At 39.8% G+C, this 20,367-nt stretch overlaps 1 protein-coding gene and 1 pseudogene across 9 annotated transcripts in view; one reads left to right on the plus strand and one right to left on the minus strand.

Annotated features, from left to right (window-relative positions):
* CENPF (centromere protein F) overlaps positions 1 to 20,367 on the minus strand; it is a 46,773-nt gene that overhangs the window by 19,844 nt on the left and 6,562 nt on the right. For 2 of the 9 annotated variants that reach the window (XM_078356400.1, XM_078356391.1), the window contains exons 2-7: positions 10,463 to 15,753; positions 9,929 to 10,013; positions 3,764 to 3,889; positions 2,580 to 2,708; positions 688 to 811; positions 521 to 559 (exon numbers count right to left, since the gene is read on the minus strand). The gene's annotated coding sequence lies outside the window, so the exon portion shown is untranslated. Of the gene's footprint in view, positions 1 to 520; positions 560 to 687; positions 812 to 2,579; positions 2,709 to 3,763; positions 3,890 to 7,811; positions 7,880 to 9,928; positions 10,014 to 10,462; positions 15,754 to 20,367 lie in introns of all 9 variants that reach the window. The other 7 variants (XM_078356393.1, XM_078356392.1, XM_078356395.1 and 4 more) reach the window with 7 other exon arrangements.
* LOC144580315 (ubiquitin-conjugating enzyme E2 variant 1 pseudogene) lies at positions 16,211 to 16,504 on the plus strand (annotated as a pseudogene).

Raw genomic sequence — 20,367 nt, forward strand, 5'->3', positions numbered from 1 at the left:
ATGATACTTCCCATCCACAATTTTGTTTCCTTCCATTTAAAAAATCCCTTCCTTCCTTTCTTCCATCTTTCCACCTCCCAGGGACTCTTTAAGGAAGGACCACATATTCCTTTTTTTGAGACGGAGTTTCCCTCTTGTTACCCAGGCTGGAGTGCAATGGCGTGATCTCGGCTCACCGCAACCTCCGCCTCCTGGGTTCAGGCAATTCTCCTGCCTCAGCCTCCTGAGTAGCTGGGATTACAGGCACACGCCACCATGCCCAGCTAATTTTTTGTATTTTTAGTAGAGACGGGGTTTCACCATGTTGACCAGGATGGTCTCGATCTCTTGACCTCGTGATCCACCCGCCTTAGCCTCCCAAAGTGCTGGGATTACAGGCTTGAGCCACCGTGCCCAGCCAGGAGCACATATTCTTAATACAAGTCATGTTGTAGATGCATATTGTTAGGTATGCTATAATTGCTAGATGCATATGAGTAATTACATACAGAATAAAGAATAGAAAAATAAGCAATCATACCTCTGTCATGGGTTATATATAGAACATTCTGTAATACTCCTGGTAAATAGAAAAGAAAAAGGCACAGAGTCATGATAAGCTACTGACAAATACAATAGGAATTTTCCTTTCCCCTTGCACTTGGTCCTGTACGTAAGTGGAGAAAACTGAGCATTCTCCTCCCTTACCTCCACGCTTCTCCTCAGCTCGTTCTCCTGGATCTCACTTGCCTGGAATGCCTGTTCAGCTCTGCACAACTTCTGCTTAAACTCGTCCACGTTTTTTTTCTAGCTGTTGCTTTACGGATGTGACCTACAAAAAGGAAAAGAGGCCGGGTTTCATTTTTATGTTCTTTACTTTTTCATTAATCATGTATTCTTCAACAATAAAACGGTCATGGAATATAAAAACTGATGCCATCTATTTTGGTTGAGATACAATATACGTGACGGCTAAACATAGCTTAAAATACCATAATGTGAACCTGCAACGTCGCCTGGCGACAGCATACAGGAGATGAAAGAGGCTGGGTTTGACAAGGAGGCCACAAAGGAAAAAGATTTAACCACAAAAAATAAAACAGCGAGGTAGTAATAAATAACCAAAAGAAAAAGAGGTTGAGGTAAGAAACGGGCTAGGAGAACACACTGTCAATATATAAAACAGAATAAAAGAGAGTGTATCTGTAACGCAGCACGTAAAGCGCCTCTATGATTAAACAGAAGGGCAATGGATAGAAACAGCAAAGTTTATAAAAAATAACACAAATGGCCACTGAAAGGAAGAGCTTCAATGGTAACCAAGGAAGTGTGAATAAAAACAATATGACAACATTTTTTACTCCTTGATTGGCAAAAATTTTTAAAAACCAAGACTATCTCCAATTAGCAAGGATGAGAGGAAACAGACCCTCTCTTGTACCTGGTGGGAGAATAACTGCTACAGCTTTTATGGAGGGCAATCTGGCAGTAACTATCAGTTGTTAGGATGCTGGCTAGACAGGGTGGCTCACCCCTGTAATCCCAGAACTTTAGGAATTCGAGGTGGGCGGATCACCTGAGGTCAGGCGTTCAAGACCAGCCTGGCCAACCTGGTGAAACCCTGTCTCTATTAAAAATACAAAAATCAGCAGGTATACACCTGTAATCCCAGCTACTTGGGAGGCTAAGGCAGGAGAATCACTTGAACCTGGGAGGATGAGGATGCAGTGAGCTGAGGTCGTGACACTGCACTCCAGCCTGGATGACAGAGCAAGTCTCCGTTTCAAAAAACAAAACACACGCACACAAAAACACAAATATTAGGATGCATATGTTCTTTAGGCCATTGATTTCACATGCAGGAATCTGCCCTACAGAACATCAACACACATATACAAAGACACCTGCCCTGTAATATTACAAGCAGTGCCAAGGGAACAAGAAAATGTTGAGAACCTGAGCAGTTTCAGGTATGAGAGAGAAAGAACAGAAGGTGACATGGAGGTTTTGGCCCCAGCAATGCAGAGAATGTAAGTGCAAGTTAGCAGGACGAGGAAGCCTAAGGGAGGAGCAGGTTTGGAAAAGAAATACCTAGAGTTCAACTCTTAGCATGATACGTGTGAAGTGCCTTTAGACACGTGACTGGACTGTCAAGCACACACCCACACATCTGAGGTCCAGAACAGACGCCCAGGCTGGGCAGAGTCATCATCGTGTAGACGATATGTAAAGCCACAAAACTGGATAGGACTACTTTGGGAGTGAGTCTTAAATGAGTAAATTGATTCTAAATTTCCATGCTTCAACTACTGGGGAGCATAAGTTACCTGGGACAGTTCCCACCTGGTCACAAAACCAAGAACAAACAGAATATCAGAGACCTCCATAGACTTGTGGATCTGAAATCCTAACTCACCCCCCCACTTTCTCCAGATGAGGAAACCTAAAGCCTTAATGGTTCTGTACCCTCTCCACTTTGATAGGGAAAGTGAAGGTGGAGTGCTTTCTCTTTGAAAGTACTGTAGGTCAGTTATGATAGAGAAGTAACAGGTATAAGGAACAGGAGGGGATGACCGAGGAGAGAAAGACACGGCCCCTACTTTTTCCAGTTCAGCCTGCAGGACGTTGTGCATATTCTTGGCTTGCTGCAACTCCTGGGTGAGTTTGGCCTTCATCTGGATGGACTCCTGGTCCAGTGTTTGGAAAGAACGCTGCTGACGGGAGAGCTCCTGCAAAACAAAGGGCGTGCACATCAGCCTGATGATGGTTTGTTTGGGAGACTCCAGGGTGAGACATGAGCATCCTAACAGGTGACTGTACAGAGAGCATAGGAGACAGCAGGGAGTCGAGCTGACCATTCACTTAACGATAGACAGATTCAGCCTCAGTGCTCCATGCTGGGCCCAGGCATCAAATACAGATCTCTGAGGGAAAGGGGAAGGGCTCTATCAGTTGACCACATGGAAACAAACTAGCCTGTTTCCACCTCAGCTTCGGTCTTAAATTAATTACCTCTATTTTGAAGGATCAGGAGCAAGAGAGAAGAACTGAGCTACAACAGTCACAGCTCAACTAAAACAACAAACATACTCAAATGGTGTTTAAAACACAAAAAACTGTGCATCATTTTAAACGAGCTTAAATTTAGAAGGACAGGAAGTATATATATGACACCAGTTAACTTTAATAACCACAGAAGGATACCAGCGAACATTTCCAGGCATTCTTATTTAAAGTCTGTAGACTCTCGATCCATATGATATTTTCAGGCTAAATCCCCTGAAAGAACCAAACTGGCAGATACTTATGGAAGGGCACCTTCCACCTCACTCTTCTGCCAACTGCTTTCCCCACATCAACTACCCTTCTAATTTATTTGCCAGCCCACAGACTTTAAAAACAACTGGAGCTATCAAGGAAATAGAGTGAAAGAAAAAAAAAAAAAAGATAAAACCCAACTGGAGAATGTAATACAATTTCCTTCACAGCAAAGAAAACGTCCAAAAGAAGAAATGTGATCCTTTCCTACTGAATATCAAATCTCAAACAAATCAGAAAACGTGGATAAATTCTGAATACTCATTCCCTCCTCTAATCAAAAACTGAAAGATTTTTTTAAAAAAGCACAAAAGTGAAGAAGTGAAGGAAAATAAAGTGACCTTTAGCTCACAAAGCATTTCCCCTCTAATTGAATTTCCCCAATTGTGATAAACAACTCCCCTTCCAAGTAATCAAACTATGAAAAGCCTTGCAGACAAACACCTCCTGAGTCCATTTACCTTACCTCTTGAAACTCCTTTTCTTTCTCCTTAATTTTCTGTTCCAGAGAACATCTGGCACTTTCTGCATTTTGTCACTGACAACTCAAATTTTCTGTCACTTTTTTCAGTTTTTGTTCCAATGCAGTACACTAATAACAAATAAAAATGTTCAAGACAAAAAAAAGTATTGCTCAAGTAAAAGAACAAATATTTTGTGTTTTAGAAAAAGCACTATAATGAGGTTAGCATACAGTTTATGTTTAGGAACTATTAGCAGGGATGTAAAGCATTAGCCCGCTTAAATAAATACTTCCCAATTTGTGCCATGAAACAGACATCAGCAAGTCTAATGATTCAGCTAACATTTTGTTGCATGGAAATGAGAGGTTAAAATGCAATGGCGTTAACCTATGTAATTTAAAAGCTGTAAAATCATCAGCGGGTGCCCATTACCCTCATATGATAGTCTGTTTCAAGCATAATGGATTTTGTGGGAAATTTTAAATATTAAAGTGCTTCTTTCCACAATGTTCCCAGTTTGCCACTTTAAATTTCAGGAGGTTCACAGGACTCCAGAGAGTATCACAACTGGTTTTTAATCAGGCTGCCATAAGCAATACAAAGAACAGTCAACTGCCTTTTCACAAAGCCCGTTATCCCTAAAATAATTTTTAAGACATGTATTACATGAAAATTTAGGATGCTCTTGTAAAATTAAATTGGAACGAAATGGTCTTAACTCTTCAAGTGTTGAGAGTCATTCCTCTATATATTCCCCATGGGCTCGAATCCTTCGCCTCCCCTATCAAACAACTCTATAAAGACCAGGGAATAATAAGACCACTTCATCTTGGTGGGTTAGAATTCTCCACTACAAAAGAAATGTGCCCCAAGTAGCAGATCTCTGTAGTAATGTAGATTCTCCAAAGTCTGATTTAAAACCTTGAGAAATAATAGAAATGAGAATTCAGAGGAAAAGAAAACACCATGTAATACTCAATCGCTACAAAAAATTCACTAAAAAATCCTAGAGATCAGTCAACCACCAATGATTAACTAACCAAAGAAGAAAGGGGCCAAGCTGGTCATTCATGACTAAATGATTTTTGCAAATATCAGCACTTAAAAGTACCAAACTCAAAAAATTAAAATTTTGAGCCAAATGTTCAGCGACCCTCTTGTTATTATCTTGATTGTCCTTAAATTTTCAAAGGCCCAAAGAAAAGCATTACAGAGATTATTTGTAACAAAAATAAATATGAATTTAACAAATATTGTTTGAGAGCCCATTATACATGTCATGCATTGTTCTGGGCATTGAGGATACAACAGCCAACAACTCGGGCAAATGTCCCTGCTCAGGCCAGGGTGGTGGCTCACACTTGTAATCCCAGGACTTTGAGAGGCCAAGGTGGAAGGATCACTTGAGGTCAAGAGTTTGAGACCAGCCCAGGCTACATGGTGAAACTCCCATCTCTACTAAAAATATGAAAATTAGCCAGCCTTGGTTAATTTTTCTATTATCGCAGTTACTTGGGAGGCAGAGGCAGGAGAATTGCTTGAACCCAGGAGGCGGAGGTTGCAGTGAGCCAAGGTCGTGCCACTGCACTCCAGCCTGGGCAATAGAGCGAGAATCTGTCTCAAAAGAAAAAACAAAAAAAAAGTCACTGCTCAAGTGATGGTTCAAAATTTTGATCGCTGACAAATCTCAGGGAAAAGAAAAAAAAAAAAGAACCACGTTGCACCACAGAGTAAATGAATAAACCCTTGGCGCCCTCTACTGGCACTCCTTCAAACTGCAATACATTCCATTAAAGGATCTTGGCATCAAGAATCCTTTTCTACTAATATATAGCAGGTTAAAAGAGACTGTAGAAGGTACTTACGTTTTATTTAAAATTTTTTAAACAACATTCTATTATCAACAATACCTAATTCATATAAGAGTATCTGACCACTAGGTGTCATCAATGCTCCATAATACTCGAAAATAGTGCCCAGAACTCAAGTCTTTGAAAATACATAACACACGACTCTTATTCCCTTAAGCTTTCTGGACCTTTTTATCTGTAAATGGGTGTTGAGCTCCAGGTCTGCTGCCAGCTCAGGGCTCTGTTTCTCCATGAATTCAAGCCTTGTATCTCACACAATTTGTAAATACTTGGAAAAGATACACTACAAACAGCATATGTTCACTTAAGAACACGGTGTTGATTTTTTTTAACAGTAATTCCATTTTATTTAATAGATAATTCTAATGTTAGTTCTGGAAACAGCACAAACATCGCATAATTTTAGTTCAGTTACGCCTTTGACAAGGTCATATTATCCTTACGGACAAGACAGAAAAGAACAGACTGAATTTTCAGTTAAATGGGTTTGTGACTCAATGGAAAAAAGGAACCCCAAAAGCACAGAATAAACAAGTATTAAGAACCTGGAGGGCCTGCATGCAGTGGCTCACGCTAGTAATCCTAGAACTTTGGGAGGCCGAGGCGGGAGGATCACGTGAGGTCAAGAGTTCAAGACCAGCCTGGCCAACATGGTGAAACCCTGTCTCTACTAAAAATACCAAAAAATTAGCTGGGTGTAGTGGCTGTAATCCCAGCTACCCGGGAAGCTGAGATAGGAGAATAGCTTGAACCCAGGAAGCGGAGGTTGCAGTGAGCCAAGATCGTGCCACTGCACTCCAAGCCTGGGCAACAAGAATGTAACTTCATCTCAAAAAAAAAAAGAAAACCTGGAAGGGCTGGGTGCAGTGGCTCACACCTGTAACCCCAGCTGAGGTGGACAAATTGCTTGAGCCCAGGAGTTCAATAACAACTTGGGCAACATGGTGAAGCCCCATCTCTACTAAAAATACAAAACTTAGCCAGGTGTGATGGCAGGCACCTATAGTCCCAGCTAGTAGGAAGGCTGAGGTAGGAGCCCAGGAAGCGGAGGTTGCAATGGGCCAAGATCATGCCACTGCGCTCCAGCCTGAGTGACAGAGTGAGACCCTGTCTCCAAAAAAAAAAAAACCTGGAGGGAAGACGCTAATAGAAAGCCTGAGCTGTATTCTTAGCCCTATCTTAGTCGAAAATATTAATTCATGATTTGATGAGAAGAAACTTGATTATATGTGTCAGACAGAAGAACAAGGATTTGGTGAGCTTGTCACTTCAAAACCAAAGAAGTAAAATGTACAAGGAGAAATGTAACTCTTACATACAGGAAGGCCTAGCTTGGAAGAAACGCAACTGAAAATTGGCTTCATTAACTAGAAACTTGAAAAGAAGCCATGATAATAACAGCTAATATTATGATAAGTTCACCATGTGCCAGGTACTATGCTAACGTCTTTAAAAAATTCTCAATCTTTACAACAACCCTATGACACGGGCATTTTAACACAATTTTATTGATTAGACAACTTGGGGCTCAGAAGTTCATTAAATAATTCAAAAAGCAATAAAACTGGGATGTGGCAGAGCCAGGTTCAAACCCAAGTCCTTTTAACTTAAAAGCACAAATTACTATTACATACTGAGACTGCATGAAGAGATTAAATGCATGGATCAAAGAAGGTCACAGTTGTTCCACTGACGCTCCATTGTTCCTTTATATATCTAACCATATTTTTCCAGAATTTCTCTGATTAGGCACTGCACCAGGAGAATATATAAAAATGAACCTGACTTTTACCTCCAGGAAGATGGGATAATCACGCTTTTCCCTATTCCTCCTAACTAGAACAAATAAAAACCTTGTAAAACAAACACAAGAAAAGTCTGAAAGATGGAGAGAAGAAGGCAGACGGACTAAGGAGCTCAGGACCCGAAGACAAACACTATGACACTGGGAAAAGAACTGTCAACATGGAATCCTATACCCAACAGAATATCCTTCAGGAGTAAAAAACACTATGACACTGGGAAAAGAACTGTCAACATGGAATCCTATACCCAACAGAATATCCTTCAGGAGTAAAAAGAAAATCAAGACATTCTCAAATAAAGGAAAACTAAGGATTTGTGGAGAGCAGACTTATCCTAAAAGAATGGATAAAGGATTTGTGGCCAGCAGACTTACCCTAAAAGAATGGCTAAAGGAAGTTTTCTAAACAGAAAGGAAATAAAGAAGTAACCCTGGAAGGAAATCTAGGAGAAAAGGAAGAACAAGGTTAGCAATGATTACACACACACACACACACACACACAAATATAATAGGCTTTCCTCTTACGCTTTTTAAAATATGTTTAAGAATTGAAGCAAAGGGCCAGGCACAGTGGCTCAAGCCTGTAATCCCAGCACTTTGGGAGGCCGAGGCGGGTGGATCACGAGCTCAAGAGATCAAGACCATCCTAGTCAACATGGTGAAACCCCATCTCTACTAATAATACAAAAAATTAGCTGGGCATGGTGGCGCGTGCCTGTAATCCCAGCTACTCGGGAGGCTGAGGCAGGAGAATTGCCTGAACCCAGGAGGCGGAGGTTGCAGTGAGACGAGATTGCGCCATTGCACTCCAGCCTGGGTAACAAGAGCGAAACTCCGTCTCAAAAAAAAAAAAACAAAGAATTGAAGCAAAATGTAGTTCTAAATGTCTGTACAGAAAACATTTAAGACAATTCTATTATAAATGAGGGAGGGTAAAAGGATGAAAAGGGAGGAAATGGTCTGTAAAATTCACTAGAATTAGTAAAATGAAAACACCAATAGACTGTGATGAGTATAAATAATGTAATATCTAGAACAATCACTATAGAAGCTCTACAAAGAGATTCACTCAAAAATACATAAACAAACCAAAATAAATTTTTTTAATGTTCAAGCAACCCATAAAGGCAGGAAAAAAAGACAAATGAAAAAGCAGAAAGAAATAGAAAACAAAAAATAAAATGGCAGACTTAGGTTATAATATATCAGTAATTACATTAAGTGTAAATGGTCTAAATAAACCCATTAAAAGAGAGATAGTGGTGGCCAGGTGTGGTGGCTTATACCTATAATCCCAGCACTTTGGGAGGCCGAGGTGGGTGGACTGCCTGAGGTCCGGAGTTCAAGGCCAGCCTGGCCAACATGGTGAAACCCCATCTCTACTAAAAATACAAAAATTAGCCACGTGTGGTGGCATGTGCCTATAGTCCCAGCTAGTCAGGAGGCTGAGACAGGAGAATCGCTTAAACCGGGGAGGTGCCGATTGCAGGGAGCCGAGATCGTGCCACTGCACTCCAACCTAGGCGACGGAGCGAGACTCCATCTCAAAAAAAAAAAAAAGACAGATAGCATATATAGAAAACCATGGCCCAACTCTATGTTATCTACATGAAAGTCACCTCAATATAACAAAATAGGTTGAAAGTAAAGAGGAAGAAATACATAATGCAAACAATCAAAGGAAAGCTGAAGTGGCTATATTAGTAACAGACAAAGTAGACTTCAGAATAAAGAAAATTATCATGGACACTATATAGTGATAAAAGGGTCAATCCACCAAGACATAGCAATCAATAGTTGAAAAGCGACCGGGCGCGGTGGCTCACGCCTGTAATCCCAGCACTTTGGGAGGCCAAGGAGGGTGGATCACGAGGTCAAGAGATCGAGACCATCCTGGTCAACATGGTGAAATCCCGTCTCTACTAAAAATACAAAAAATTAGCTGGGCACGGTGGTGCATGCCTGTAATCCCAGCTACTCAGGAGGCTGAGGCAGGAGAATTGCCTGAACCCAGGAGGCGGAGGTTGCGGTGAGCCGAGATCATGCCATTGCACTCCAGCCTGGGTAACAAGAGAGAAACTCCATCTCAAAAAAAAAAAAAAATAGTTCAAAAGGATTGTATAGGAAGCAACTGCCTCCACGTGGCAAAGCCAGGCAGACAGCATCAGGACTAATTCTCTGGCCCCACTGTCTCCAAGAATGGCACTGATCACTAGGTCTTAATGGGGAAATAATTAAGTGGACATTGCTTTCATAGACTTACATGATCATTTAATATTCAGGGATAAACTAACCTCCCCACTCTATTTTACTCATTTCTACCTATTTTTAAAACTAAAAAATAATCACCTCCACTAAGCCCAAAACCTTCTCTGAGTCCAAAAAAAAAAAGCCAACTCTATGTAAAACAGATTTTCCTCTAACCTTGTTCTATCCCATATCAAAGTATTCTATAACTGCACATGCTATTATAGGGCCATAATTAACTTACTTTAGCCTGCAAGGCTTTAACCTCTGCCTCTAATCTTTTTCGTTAACCTCTTTATATTTTTCTTTCAGATCTTCATACTTGAAACCTAGAAACAGAAAATCAAATACAATTTTATTTCAATCATTGATTCCATGAAGGAATTCACAGATCAACAACAATTTTGAGAGTCTAGAAATGGGTATCTTAGTATAACAGCAAGTAGAAACAACATTTTGGTTAGGGAATTAGATCAAAACATGGATCAAATTAATCAAATATCAAGATACATAAAAACATAAGTTTTAAACATTCTGAAATTGAATGTCCTTGAAAATATACCACAGAAGGATAAAGTAAAAATGCTTAAAAGCTTAATCCAGTAGCTCAACATAATTCAACAAATATGCAAATTGATCTGTAACAATTGGTTGCAATTTTTAAACATATAAATTAAAAGTTTAAATCAAAGTTGAATTAATTCATTTTTTTTTTACAGAATTAAAATTTCAATCTAAACAAAAAGCTGTCTATACAAAGGAAAAAAAAATGCATTACCACTATAATATTGACTTGGTGCGGTGGCTCAAACCTGTAATCCTAGCACTTTGGGAGGCCGAGGTGGGTGGATCACGAGGTCGGCAGATCGAGACCATCCTAGTCAACATGGTGAAACCCCGTCTCTACTAAAAATACAAAAAATTAGCTGGGCATGGTGGCGCGTGCCTGTAGTCCCAGCTACTCAGGAGGCTGAGGCAGGAGAATTGCCTGAACCCATGAGCCGAGATCACGCCATTGCACTCCAGCCTGGGTAACAAGAGCGAAACTCCGTCTCAAAAAAAAAAAAAAAATTGACTTGGTGTTAGAGTTGTAAAAATTTTGTGTGGTCTATTGCGTGGATTCAGAGAGACATCTGCAGACTGTGCCACTTGTTGGCTTCTTTCAAGCTCAGATTTACACCTGTTCAAAAAGGACCCAAGAGGCAGACAAATCAGTTAGAGCAAAGGCTACAGAATACCCGTGCCACACATTCCCAGAAAGTAATAAAGTTACAAAGAAACCCATCCACTAAGAATTCTTAACCATTTCATTTATTCAACAGGCATTTAATAAAATCTAACTTTTATGTGCCAGACATAAACAGAGTCCCGTGTCTTCAAAGGAACTCAGTCTAGTAAAAGAAACAGAAATATAAACCAATAAATACAACATTATAAAGGCTACAAGGAAGGTGTGTAATAACCACTATGATAATGATATGGTTGGGCTGTGTCCCACCCAAATCTCATCTTGAATTCTAGTTCCCATAATCCACACGTGTGGTGCTGCGGACCTGGTGAGAGGTAATTGAATGATGGGTGCAGTTTCCTCATGCTATTCTCATGATAGTGAGTTGTCATGGGATATGATGGTTTTATAAGGGGCTTCCTTCTATGCTTGGTTCTCATTCTTCTCCTTCCTGCCCGCATGTGAAGAAGGACATGTTTGCTTCCCCTTCCACTATGACTGTAAGTTTCCCGAGCAGAAAAGGAAAACCCCGCAGAACTGTGAGTCAATGAAACCTCTTTCCTTTATAATTTACCCAGTATCAGGCACTTCTTTATAGCAGTGTCAGAACAGACTAATAGTAAACAGACAGCAAAGAAGAGTTGGAGGCCTGGAATATATTCAAAGCAGATTGCATATTCTAAGCCAAAGAGAGGGATATAGAAGAACCCAGAACGTCAGAAACATGGGAAGAAAGTAGTGTCATTGAAGCATGGGCTCAAATCATGAGAGCAGTGACATTACTTAGGATACTCAGTCATTTCAGAAACATAGACTCGATATACAGATCATGTATTATATGACATTTTTAAAACAGATATAAAAATTAAGTCAATATAATGCATTTAGAAAAGATATGGCTGGAAATCGTTACAAGAAATGGGAAACATAAGTTATGTATTGTATCTATGTACACACTGTGTGAAGGTATTCAGAACTATCAGTCAAGTTAGTTCTGAACCCCTTTTAAAACCAAAACATGGCATTAAAAGAGGGCTCAGTTCTTCCAAATCTCTAATGTCTCTGACTTGAACATAACAGAAAAAATAAAATGAACACTCTTTTAGAATGGCTAATAGTGTATACCAGTCTCTTAGCCATGGCCTATTACTTAAAACAGGAAGTAACGAAAGTAATGCCAAGCCCAGTGGCTCACACCTGTAATCTCAACACTTCGGGAGGCCGAGGCAGGCAGATCACCTGAGGTTAGGAGTTCAAAATCAGCCTGGCCAAAGGGGCAAAAATCCCTCTCTATTAAAAATGCAAAAATTAGTCAGGCATGGTGGCGTGCACCTGTAGTCCCCGTTATTTGGGAGGCTGAGGCAAGAGAATTGCTTGAACTCAGGAAGCAGAGTTGCAGTAAGCGAAGATTAGGCCACTGCACTCCACCCTGGGCAACAGAGCAAGACTTTGTCCCAAAAAAAAAAAGAAATGAAAGAAAGTGCCCTTAGCGCCATTTAGCTCCAAATTCAACCTGAGAAGGAAGAGCAACTTATGAGCTAAAAATGACTTCTCAGCAAATCAGATCACTAAATCTGAGCTTACAGTAGGAAACAGCAATGTCTAATGGACATGTTCCATTGTATTGAAAAAACAAAAATAAGTAAAATTAATATTTTATTTAACTTGCTATTGTCAAGACACTATTATTTCAACTTGTAATCAATAGGAAAGTTACTAAGAAAATATTTCACAATTTTTCATACTAAAAAATTTGGCATGCATTGTATACTTACAGCTCATCTCAATTTGCACCAGCCACATTTCAAGTACATAATAATTGCCACATGTAGCCAATGGCCACCATATTGAACATTACAGGTCTACAGACTAGCAAAGGATCACAAAGTTGGTGATTCTAGAGATGAATTTTGAAGAATCTTGCAAAACCAGTGTTTCCTTTCTACTTTAAATTCCTATCTTATTCCCTTTTCCCTATCCTTACATTTTAAACAGTTATTTATTACTTAAACAAAAGTATACCTTGCTATTATTTTCATAAACCATATTTTCCCCTTCCCCCTAAAAAAAAAAACCATAAACACCACCACCAAAAAAGCACTAAAAAGCTAAAAGCATTTTCTACCAGGTTGAACTATATGAGATTGAAAATATCCACAGTTTTAACAAACATTCCAAATGATTCAACCTCACATGCTGGAGAACTTCTGAAACCTAATCAGTGGCAATTGTTAGAAAAAGTAAGTTTCTGCAATGCATTTGAAGGCTAGCAGTGAAAACTTTAAAACCATATTCAGTAGTTTTTGTAGTCTATTAGATAATAAGAATAATGTAAAACCAAATGTGCTAAGAGGATATGGTGCGATCTCAGCTCACTGCAGCCTCCACCTCCTGGTTCAAACAATTCTCCTGCCTCAGCCTCCCGAGTAGCCGGGATTAGAGGTACCCACCACTACAGCCGGCTAATTTTTGTATATTAAGCAGAGAGGGGGTTTCACCACATTGGCCATGCTGGCTGGTCTCGAACTCCTGACCTCAGGTAATCCACCACCTCAGCCTCCTAAAGTGCTGGGAATTAGAGGTATGAGCCACCACGCCCAGCGAAAAGGAAACTTTTTTTTAAATCATCACACAGCCTTGCAGATTGGGCCTGCTTAAATGCTGTCTCCAATCTCAGCTGGGCCCTCTGTGCTATTCCATCCTTTTATAATTCCCTAGTTCTTCCTCTCATTCTCTACAACAGCTTTTTCACATGAGCCATCAGTACACTTCAGCTGATTTCCATCTTTTCAGTAACAACTGTTGATAGTTTTATTTTAAGTAGTACTATCATCATACCGTCAAATAACAGTACTATCAAACAATAGCATTATTTGATACTATTTGACCGTATGATAGTATTATAATAATACTATTATTTGATAGTATGATATACTATTTATTATTGTACTACCCAGTGACCAACAGTGTCTGAATCATGGAACAGCTTAGTAAACATACTGAATGGCCAGGCGCGGTGGCTCAAGCCTGTAATCCCAGCACTTTGGGAGGCCGAGGCGGGTGGATCACGAGGTCAAGAGATCGAGACCATCCTGGTCAACATGGTGAAACCCCGTCTCTACTAAAAATACTAAAAATTAGCTGGCATGGTGGCGCGTGCCTGTAATCCCAGCTACTCAGGAGGCTGAGGCAGGAGAATTGCCTGAACCTGGGAGGCGGAGGTTGCGGTGAGCCGAGATCACGCCATTGCACTCCAGCCTGGGTAACAAGAGCGGAACTCCATCTCAAAAATAAATAAATAAAAATAAACATATACTGAATGAGTACATGAGTAACAGAGTAACCATTTGATAAATTTATATCATACTGAGCTATTCAATGAAAAAACTAAATCACTGTTTGTTTTTAATCTTTCACTTATTCAAATTACTGATATAGACCAAATCATTACTTACTCCACTGCGAAAAAAAAGTTGCAATGTATAATAATTATGTTGTTAAAGGAAAAGAGAAACACATCTGATCAATACATACAAACATCATCCCTATAAATATCATTCCAAAATAGTACCTTTTAAGTTCCTGGTCCAGTTTTTCTACTTGTTTTTTTGCCTGAATTCAGTTGTCCTTCCAGGAAACTCACTTGTATCCCCTTGACTTGAAGTTCATGAGAAATCTACTTAGCTTTCTGCAGACTTTCGCTTATTTCTATCAATCTTTGATTCTCCCTTTTCAGATTTGTACCCTCAGTTTTTTCATTTTCAACCTAATGAGAATTGTTCAGAAGACAGTAACTCCCTCGTCTGATGAATTTATCAAGTATTATTGGTAGATCTGAGTCTAACCCTCTGCTCATTTCCTGAGGTGCAGCTGCAGTAGCCATCTGTTAATACTTTATGAACACAGAAATTTTGGATGAACACACTTTGAAGCCAATAGATAGGAAACTTCTATGAAGTCATGTATGATGATACCCTCTTTGGTCATACATACCCATCCTAGAAAGTGAGGCTTTACTATCCTTTCGAAAATTAAAAAAACAGAAAATAAATCCTATAAATCTCCCTTAACAATTCATTCTCCAGTTTGGCTGCTAAAATTAGTTATTCTTAGAAACCAGAAAATTCTCCATCAAGCAAAAAGCTTTTAAAAGCAATGACTATCACTATTTAGTTAGCTAATACAGAGGTAAATTTTAAAAAGTACTATTTAGTTTTTATTTACTAGCCCTGAAAAGGTTGGGGAATACCAAGGTAAAAAGCGGAGTCTCAGAAAGCCACATCCATTTAAGCAGCAGAAACCTTTTGCCTCGTTGCTATGCAGTGCAAAAGCAGTCTCCAAGTCATGGTTCCACAGGTAAGTTGAACTGGGACTCAGTAGCCCTAGATATTAGCAGGTAAGCAGAAATGAGAACAGGAATGGAGCAAATGAAAACCATTAAAATAAAAAAGACTCAAAAAAGGGGAAGGGGAATGGGGTAGGGTGGTGGGGGCGGGGATTGCCTCCTGAAGATAGCAAAATCATTTTTCTCTAAATGTAAAGATGAAATAATCCAAAAATGAGTGAACAGTTTTAAATACCAGTGCTTCTGTGATAATAATGAGTGAACAGCTACAAATACCAGAGCTTCAGGGGTGCCTTCTGTTTTTCCTTCTGCAAGGCAGCCTCGAGACTGTCAAGGTGGAACTGCCTTTGCTGCTTTTCCTTCTTCAGTTTGTCAAGTTGTCCTTCAAGCTCTTGAGTTTTCTGAAGAGCTCTTATAGGAAGGCCTTCTTTGCATTCTTCCAAAGCCCAGCTCATTTTGTTCTCCCTTCTTTATTACTCCAACGTTTATAAAGAAACTGAAAAGAATAACCAGACTGTTGGTCTTACCACAGTAAAAGGAAAGAAAGTCTCAAAAATTAGTGAATCTATCTAACCAGCCCTAAGAATCAAGTGTCAAGACCATATTTCAAAAGATAACAAACTTTCATATGTATCTTCACCATCCTCTGAAAGGCGACAACAAGTCATTGATTCCGAAGCACACAGTATGCTGCTTGTTTTCCCCTTGCTTTCTGTTTTTATTTCTCAATGTTGACTTCTTGTATCACTACCTGCTTTCTATTGCTCAATTTTTCATTACACAAAACATAGGGCAACAGCAATGCAAGATGGCAGTCACCATGGGCTCAGGAGTAAAAGTCCCTCGAAGTTTCCTACTGCTGGAAGAACTCGAAGAAGGCCAGAAAGGAGCAGGAGATGGCAAGTTAGTCTGGGTCTAGAATGTAAGGTAGACCTGGCAAAAGACGGACAGAGATGATAATCGGGCCTCCAAAAACAATTTATGAAAATTGAGTATACAGCCTTAAAATAGAATGTAGCCTAAATGCCCAGAAGCACCCTGCCTTTGTAAGATTTGTAACAAAAATTAATATAAATGGGGTTAATAGTTCTAATGGAGTGGTGGACCAGAAAGCCCTATCAGTGCCAGCAAAATGGCAGAATTCATGCAGCATCAAAGTTGTCCTGCAAGAGCTCTGGTGCCTAATGATGTCTAAAGAAAATATGAAGCTCCTTCAGCTGCCCGAAGGACAGGATTACAGCAGTTAATCCAAAAGAAAAACCGTAGACCCTTCCCCTTCCCAACGCCCATTCCATTTAAACAGTCATCTTCCACTGTAGTAAATTTTCTAGATATTAGACCTCAAAGGACAGGAAAGGAAGCGTCCATTCAAAGGAAATGTATCTTAAGACACTGTAAATTATACTAACTTTTTTGTCCATTTGAAATATGTTAGTTGTGCTGTAACAAACCGTCCTGTCATGCGTAACCACTGTCCACATACTTGAATTTCTGGGATCAAGAAAGTATATTTAAATTGATTCCTGTCATAACTGGTGGAGCACATCTAACTCAGCTGTGAAAAGACATATCACATAATCACCTTGCTGCTGATTACATGGCCTGGGGTCGCTGCCTTCTCCTGTGGGATTACTGCTGGGTGTACAGGGTACTTTGTTTGCACCCCTGATTTCCAAAATAATTGAGGATGAGGGACTCCTACCCCAACTCATTCTGTGAAGCCAGCATCATCCTGATACCAAAACCTGGCAGAGACACAACAAAAAAGAAAGCTTCGGCTGGATGTGGTGGCTCATGCCTGTAATCCCAGCACTTTGGGAGGCCGAGATAGGTGGATCAGGAGGTCAAGAGATTGAGACCATCCTGGCCAATATGGTGAAACTCCATCTCTACTAAAAATACAAAAATTAGCTGGGTGTGGTGGCACCACCTGTAGTCCCAGCTACTCAGGAGGCTGAGGCAGAAGAATCTCTTGAACCTGGGAGGCGCAGGTTGCAGTGAGCCAAGATCATGCCACTGCACTCCAGCCTGGTAACAGAGTAAGACTCCGTCTCAAAACAGCAACAACAACAACAAAAAGAAAACTTCACGCCAATATCCCTGATCAACATCGATGCAAAAATCCTCAACAATATACTTGGAAACCAAGTCCAGCAACACATCAAAAAGCTAACATACCACAATCAAGCAGGCTTCATCCCCAGGATTCATGGTTGGTTCAACATACACAAATCAATAAATGTGATTCATCACATAAGCATAGCTAAAGACAAAAATGACATGATTATCTCATGCAGAAAAGGCTTTCATTAAAAATTCAACATCCTCTCCTGTTAAAAACTCTCAATAAATTAGGCATTGAAGGAACATACCTCAAAATAATAAGAGCCATCTATGACAAACCCACAGCCAATATCATACTAAACGGGCAAAAGCTGAAAGCATTCCCTTTGAAAACTGTCACACAAGACAAGGATGCCCTCTCTCACTACTCCTATTCAACATAGCATTAGAATTCCTGGCCAGAGCAACCAGGCAAGAGGAAGAAATAAAAGACGTCCAGAAAGGAAGAGAGGAAGTCAAACTACCCCTATTTGCAGATGACATGATCCTACATCTAGAAAATCCCATAGTCTTAGCCCAAAAGCTCCTTCAGCTGGTCAACAACTTCAGCCAACTCTCAGGATACAAAAGTCAATAAACAAAAATCATTAGCATTCCTATACACCAAGAACAGCCAAGCCAAGAGCCAAATCAAAAATGCAATCCCAATTATAATTGCCGCAATATGAGCAAATCACCTAGAAATACAGCTAACAAGGGAGATGAAAGATCTCTACAATAAGAATTAGAAAACACTGCTCAAAGCAATCAGTGATGACACAAATGGAAAAACATCCCACACTCATGAATATGAAGAATCAGTATCATTGAAATGGCCATACAGGCCAAAGCAATTTACAGATTCAGTGCTATTCCTATCAAACTACCAATGACATTGTTCACAGAACTAGAAATAACTATTTTAAAATTGATACGGAACTAAAAACGAGCCCAAATAGCCAAGGCAATTCTAAGCAAAAGGAACAAAACTGAAAGCATCATGTTACTGTACTTCAAACTATATTACAGGGCGACAGTAATCAAAACAGCATGGTACTGGTACAAAAACAGACACATAGACCAATGGAACACAATAGAGAGCCCAGAAATAATCCACACACCTACAATCATCTGATCTTTGACAAAGCTGATAAAAATGAACAATGGGGAAAGGATTCCCTGTTCAGTAAATGATGGGATAGCTGGCTAGCCATATGCAGAATGAAACTAGTCCCCTTCCTTACACCATATACAAAAATTAATTCAAGATGGATTAAAGACTTAAATGTGAAACTCAAAACCATAAAAACCATGGAAAACAACCTAGGCAATCCCATCCTGGACACAGAAATGGGCAAAGAAGAGCAATCACAACAAAAGCAAAAATTGACAAATAGCATCTAATTAAACTGAAGAGCTCCTGCACAGCAAAAGAAACTCAACAGATAAACAGACAACCTACAGAATGGGAGACAATATTTGCAAACTATGCATCTGATAAAGGCACTTTTATCAGATGACTTTATCAGACTGCACCTTTATCAGATCCAGCATTTGTAAGAAACTTAAACAAATTTACAGGAGAAAAACAACAACCCCATCAAAAAGTGGGCAAAGGATATGAACACACTTTTCTAAAGAAAACTTATATGTAGTTAACAGGCATATGAAAAAAAAGCTCAATATCATGGATCATTAGAGGAATGCAAATCAAAACCACAAAGAGATACAATCTCACACCAGTCAGAAAAGCTATGATTAAAAAGTTTAAAAATAACAGATGCTGGCCAAGTTGCGAAGAAAAGGGAACACGTATACACTGTTGGTGGGAGTGTAAATTACTGCAACCATTGTGGAAAGCAGTATGGCAATTCCTCAAAGAGCTAAAAACAGACCTACTATTCAACCCAGCAATTTCACTTCTACGTATATACCCAGAGGAATATAAATCATTCTACCATAAAGACAAAAGCATAGCCAGGCACAGTGACTCATGCCTGTAATCCCAACACTTTGGGAGGCCAAGGTAGGTGGATAACTTGAGCTCAGGAATTTGAGACCAGCCTGGGGAACATGGCAAAATCCCATCTCTACCAAAAAAAGAAAAAAAAAGCACACGCACACAGAAATGTTCACTGCAGCACTATTCACAATAGCAAGACATGGAATCAAACTAAATGCCCATCAGTGACAGACTGGATAAAGAAAATGTGGTACATATATACCATGGAATACTAGGCAGCCATAAAAAGAATGAGATCATGTTTTTTGCAGAACATGGATGGAATTAGAGGACATTATCCTTAGCAAACTAATGCAAGTACAGAAAACCAAATGAACATTAAGAAGGGAACAACAGACAGAGAGGCCTCCTTGAGGGTGGAAAGTTGGAGGAGGAAGAGTAGCAGAAAAAATAACTACTGGGTATTAGACTTAGTACCTGGGTGACAAAATAATCTGTACAACAATCCCCTATGACATGAGTCTATATATAACAAACCTGCATGTGTACCCCTGAACCTAAAATAAAAGTTAAAAAATATATATTTTGCCATAAAGTGTTCAGGTGAAATAGGTCCTATAAACGAACAAAGAAAATGCACAACAAGGTATTTTGCAAATGCTCCTCTTTTCCTCTTCAAATCGTTAATTACCACTCACATTTTGTCCCTCTTCCTCTGGGAAACTTTTCTGAGATCCCTGACCCGGCCATGGTTTCTCATCATAGTTACGCCACCGGTAGCCCATCTCCTTCCAAGCAGTTATCGTTGTTTAGTTAATGCATGCATGAATAAAGAGTGAATCCCACGTGAGTACTAAAATCATTTCGAAAGGTGGTAAAGTCATGCTCCAGACAGAGGCTGCCCAGGAAAGACATACACAGTACAACCTCAGTGATTCAAAGGGGATTCAGTTCTAGCTCAGCCACTTAGGTGTATCACCTTGAGCAAGTTATTCAGCTGCTCTATGCCTTGTTTCCCTCCTTTGTAAAATGAGGATAACAATG

This window comes from Callithrix jacchus, chromosome 19 (assembly GCF_049354715.1).
Source record: "Callithrix jacchus isolate 240 chromosome 19, calJac240_pri, whole genome shotgun sequence".
In the NCBI taxonomy this organism is placed as follows: Eukaryota; Metazoa; Chordata; class Mammalia; order Primates; family Cebidae; genus Callithrix; species Callithrix jacchus.